The sequence below is a fragment of the Ochotona curzoniae genome, unplaced genomic scaffold (assembly GCF_017591425.1).
Source record: "Ochotona curzoniae isolate NIBS_2020 unplaced genomic scaffold, NIBS_Ocur_1.0 contig_1399, whole genome shotgun sequence".
Classification (NCBI taxonomy): domain Eukaryota; kingdom Metazoa; phylum Chordata; class Mammalia; order Lagomorpha; family Ochotonidae; genus Ochotona; species Ochotona curzoniae.
This window is the reverse complement of record NW_024465071.1, coordinates 56,320-62,319: the sequence shown is the minus strand read 5'-3', so window position 1 is coordinate 62,319 and position 6,000 is coordinate 56,320.

The following is a 6,000-nucleotide window of genomic DNA, read 5'->3' as shown; positions in this document are numbered from 1 at the left end:
CCAAGGCTTTGGGCTGTCCTTTCCTACTTTCCCAGGCCACAGGCAGGGAGCTGGATTGGAAGTGGAGCCACTTGGGACATGAACCAGTGCCCATATGGGATCTTGGATCATGCAAGTTGAGTACTCTAGCCACTATGCTACTGTACCAGGCCCAGAAGTGGATCTTTCTAATGCAACAATTACAACAATCAAAGTTATTAAGAGGAAGGTTTAACTCAAGTTGAACAACAGCCGTAACACAGCGGAGTTTTATACAAGCTTGTAAATATCCAGTAATATTTTGGTGAAATGTGTAATTTGCCAATTTCTGCACTAAGGCCACTCCCCTCCAAGCACCAATGCAACTTGTGGCTTGGGCCATTTCTAAAGATACCATAATTCAGGACTGTTTATGGCTGACATGGAGCAAGCCCCTCATCATGCCACGCGAGAAGCTTTACACCCTGCTTCCAAATATTCAAATTTGAGATGTTAAAAGATAAAGCATCATTATTGCAATGTGGCAGATCAGAATAATTGTCGCTGTCCCGCAGCGACGGACTTGGTGCACGGAGCCGATAATAACACGCGTGGACCCTGACTGATGGTCAAAGCCGAAGTTTATTAGGGGCATCAGACTTTATACTCTGAAAGTCCGTATGAGGTAGGGGAGGAAGTATCGAGCTCACAAACAAAACCATCAACTGTTATCGCACTCTAGATTGGAATTCCTTTAGTCTTTACATTTTGCCAGGTGTTCTCATTTACATGTTGTTTACTCAACCCGTGGTATGCAAGAGATAGCTATTTGGTTGTTTCTTATGCAAATACTGCCCAATGAACTGCAATCCTGTGCTGCTGACCTTCCAGGGACACAATGTCCTCCTACAAATCCCCCTTCTGTGTTTAATAAAATTAGGCCTGAAAGTTGTAGCTTGGGGAACATGCTCTTGGAAGAGCAGAAGAATGGGGAGAAACAATGTTATATATATTAACACCTATAATTTCTCCCAAGCTAACATGTTTTTGAATTCAACCTAAATCAGAGTTGCACAGGAACAGTGAACAGTTAACATCCATCATATGTAACAGCTGAGTATAAACTTAACATCATAGTTTCTATACAGTTAGTATTAACAGTTGATGAAAGTGTTGGGGAGGATCTCAACTTACAATTTAAGCCTTGCCATTTATATAATTGAAGTGTGATTTTACAGATTTCTATGCATTTAGGATAATCGAAACAGTCTTATAATTCTACCAAATCATAGAAAAGCATTAGACAGGTGAGCAGGGAAATCTCCAACAACCTAGTGAATGAGGAAGAATTTAACTCTATATCCTAACCTAATAAAGTCCATAAAAAGCAAATAGGGAGCCTGACCAGTAAGTACAGGCTGAGCGATTATAAGTTAATGGCCTTTGTTCTGACTGTTCTAAATACTCTATATCCATGTCTCTCTGTAGCCTGATCAGTTAGGTACAAGTTGGGTGATTATCAGTTAGCTGACCTTTATTAGTCTCTAGTATCTAAAATAATTTTGGGGTTCACAAGAAACCCTGATGGTCGGTGTAAGAGAGGGCTGGGAACCACGGCTGGAGCTAGTAAGAATTAGGGAAAGCTCCTCCTCTGAGTCCAGTCATCTCTCAGTTCCACCCGGGGCTCCTGGCTGAAGTTCCGATGTCACCAGACCCTATCACGAGGGAACTGGGCTGCTTCAATCCCGTGTGGGAAATTCACTAGGAAAGGACTGACCTCAGAGTTCTCGGCCTCCAAGGGCACTCACCTTCCTTGTAATCCCCTTGGCAGTCGGGATATGGTCCTCCTTGATGAGGCAGGCATCCACTGCTTCTGTAGTGAAAGCACATGGGAGACCTCCGGGGGTCTCTGGGACTAGGATAGAGAGCTCCTCTTATCCTCCTGCTCCGCCTTGAGATCCCCTCCTGCTCTGTACACACAACCTCCTTTAAGAGGGTGTCAGAGTCGTCCTTGGATCCCACCACAAATTAATATGGCTTTTCTAATGTCTAAGGTAGTTAAGAATCTATTATCTATGAATAATAATTTACACTTAAAGTCTTCCTCAAACATCCTAAGAAGGTGGAGAATTTCTCTGCACTCCTGACCTGTAGTGGAACAAGAGGAATATTAAACCAATTTAGTTTTCAGTTCATGTCAGGGACAGTTGTGCTTGATGCACCAATCTCTTAGAACCTTACTAGAAGGCAAAATCTGAAGAAAATTTAAGGTGAATAAGACCAAATTAGTGCACGCACAGGGGTAGCATATTCCCCCCTCTGATTTTAAAACATGTATTGTTGGACAAAGTAAATTAGATTTAGTAACAGTTTAAAATAATGCAGATACTTTTACAATTCTATCAGAAAGCTCTGGGAGGCTGCAGTGCCATAGTCCTGAAACCTGTCTTGTAGATAAACAAACAGCAACACATGATAACAATTTTAAACAACTTTTACAAAAGACAAAATGTTAAGACACACATGTATGCGCGCACACACACACAGACACACACACTTTTGGAGACTTAAAATATTATTCTCAACCAAGCTTAGTAGCAGTGTTCACCAGAAATCTGTAAGTGAAATGATATTAAATTAATAATCTTGAACCAAGAAACTCAGTGAAAAACATTGATCGCCGCTATGAAATCCCTCTGTCAATCTAAAAATGCAAATTTCAGTTTCCCAGTAATATAGGCATCCTAAGAATACATAATTAACAACCAGATACCACTTTAGAGCTAAATCATTAAAAGCATGTAAACTAAAATTTAAACCTTCACAATTCCATGGAAGCATACAACATTTTGACACAATAAAATTTTACTCCATTTTGCATTTGGCAATAATCTTAATATAATTCAATAGTCTGGTCAACTGTCTCCACAAAACAGGAGATAGATCCGTTGGCATTCTTGAGGCCTCGTAAGAATACCAAGGGAAGCCCTAGGATTTGAAACCTTTGAATACTTAAATGCTTTTTTAAAGGTAGCTAAAAATATCTGAAAGATTTGTTGTTGAAGTTAGCATGACACATTATACATTACAATTGGTTATCGATGTGAGAACATCACTCAGATATCTTTAAAACAAATACAAAACCTTGACACATTAAAGGCAGTAAGAGATTTGATAACTAGCCAAAAACACGAGAATTACATTAATACATGTAAACACTTTGTAGACGATATCACATTAATTTAACTTATAGCTTGAAACAATCTAACAGTGTGTTACAGTTCAATTCTATACCAAAATTACGATAAAATTTCACTCCTTTTTTAAAAATGTCTCCCAAAAAAACCTTCAAGATTTACAAAAGCCCAGTCTTTTCTTTGAATTCCAAGTTCCCAAAAGTTGCAATGGATAAAACATTCCAAAAGACATGCAGTTACAACCTGGGTACATTAACACAAAAACAGCAAACTTTCACCTTATAACGATATAATGCCGTCACCCAAATACTCCTTAAAGCAAGAACATCACTTTGTTAATTTTAAACAATAAGGACTTAATGAGACAGAGAACATAACTTAATGAAAAAACTTGTACTTAAAAATTGGCATACATGATTAAGCAATGCTGTGTCCAGGATTTACTTGCTGGCTGTTTTAAGTTTGAAGCTTCTTTGCAGGCACAAATTGAATAGGATGTTCCTGTTTTGTAAACTCCTGAATGTCTGGGGCCTGGGGCTGGCTTCTCCAGAAGCCTTCTGGCCACAAACGTCTGCCACCACGATCAAATTTAGATTTACATTCTTTTTTCCAGTGACTGTTAAAAGTATCAACATGGTATGTTTGAGTTGTAGGAAGCATCCGGCAATTTTTTCTCAGGTGTCCTCGCTTGCCACAGTTAAAACATTTAGCATTCATTTGCTTTTGAATGGCAAAGGTTTCAAGTGCTGCTAGGTGGGCGCGGTGTTTAAATGTGCCTATGTTGCGACAGGCTTTGAGGTAACCAAAAATATCTTCCTTTTCTTTTATAGGACGAATAACAGTCTGGCAGTCCTCGTTTGCATTCTCAAAAGCCAGTTGCTTTAATAACAATTTCCTAGTGCCTTCTCCTCTAACTTGTTTTTCTATGGAGTCTGTCAAACGCCTTACAAAATCAGCATAAGATTCTCTGGCTCCTTGAAAGACTTTTGTATAACTGCCTGCAAATTCAGACCCAGCTTTAATTTTTTCCCATGCCAACAATGCTACGTCTCGTATATGAATGAACGCAGCTTGAGGTAGCAGTATCTGCTGCTCTGTAGTAACCCACTGTCCATCTCCGACTAACATATCATAAGTCAATTGCTCCCCTCCAGGGAGTTGGCGACCTGATGCTCCTAACGATCGCAATTTTTCCTTAGCCATATCGCTTCTCCACATTTTCCATTGTAAATATTGAGAAGGAGAAAGTCCTATTTTTGCTATTACTTCAAAATCATAAGGAATCCAGTTTGCTGCCTGGCTCCAGCCATTTAAATATTCCCACACGTATGAGGAAGTAGGTCCGTAGGACACGCAAGCCTTTTTAAAAGCTGTGATGGCATTAACATCTAAGCTTTCATACGTAGGTTGATGGTTTTCTTGACTAAGTATGATTGGAAAAAACAATCGGAGTTCATGAGGTCTCCGGGGAACATCAGACATTTGGAAACGTCTTTGATCAGATTTAAGAGTGAGATGGCATGGGCGGATATTTAACTCTTCCATTATCCTATCCTTGTTTACCTCACTAGAGAAATCCTGTGGTTTAACACTACAAATTTTCTTCTTTTTCTTAGTTCTCATTTCATTTTCAGTCACATTATGGTAACATCCTTCATTAGGAGAATCTCTCCTGAGTTTTCTTTTCCTAATTTCCACATCTGCAGCATAAGGCCTTTCTCTTTTAGCTGCATTACAGTGGCATATCCTCACAGGAGGATCTCTAACACATTCTTTTTCATCTTCTTCATCTGTAGTATAAGCCATTTCTTTCCTAGCCATGTTACGGTGGCATCTCCCGTTAGGGAAGTCTCTCACAGGCTGCTCTTTGCCATCCTCCTCATTTGTACTATGAGGCGCTTCTTTTTTAGAACTATTACAGTAGCCTTTCCTGTTAGGTGGACCTCTTAAGAGTCCTCTTTCTCTTTCTTCCTTGTCCATATTATGAAACACTTCTTTTTTTGGTTGCATTTTGGGGGTGTCTCCTCTTAAAGGAGTTTCTTGCACATTCCCCTTCTAAAATTATAATAACAGCTCTAATTAAAGCTGATATAATCCAAAAACTAACTTGATTATCTTCTATCCTTCTGGCTTTTTCAGCATTTTTCTGAGTAAAATTCTTAAGTCCAGTTTCTAGTGTCCATTCATCTGGAGACCAACGATTATATTCACCAATAAGCTCTAAATAAGAAAGCAATTGCTGCCTAGTTACCTTTGCTCCACTTTTCACTAAAAAATTCTGCATAAGAGAGATAAATGACTGTGCTCTACACTGCTTCTGGCCCATTGTCCCACTCACCACTTTCTGTGGGGGTCTCCGCTGCACTTTCTCTTCTTCTTTCAAGTCCCTGTTCGGGCGCCACTTGTCGCTGTCCCGCAGCGACGGACTTGGTGCACGGAGCCGATAATAACACGCGTGGACCCTGACTGATGGTCAAAAGCCGAAGTTTATTAGGGGCATCAGACTTTATACTCTGAAAGTCTGTATGGGGTAGGGGAGGAAGTATCGAGCTCACAAACAAAACCATCAACTGTTATCGCACTCTAGATTGGAATTCCTTTAGTCTTTACATTTTGCCAGGTGTTCTCATTTACATGTTGTTTACTCAACCCGTGGTATGCAAGAGATAGCTATTTGGTTGTTTCTTATGCAAATACTGCCCAATGAACTGCAATCCTGTGCTGCTGACCTTCCAGGGACACAATGTCCTCCTACAAATAATCAGAACAGTTTGTAACAAAGAAGCCATGAAGCCCCCAATCAACAAATTGATATCTTGTAAGAGTGGAAACTCCACATTCATCC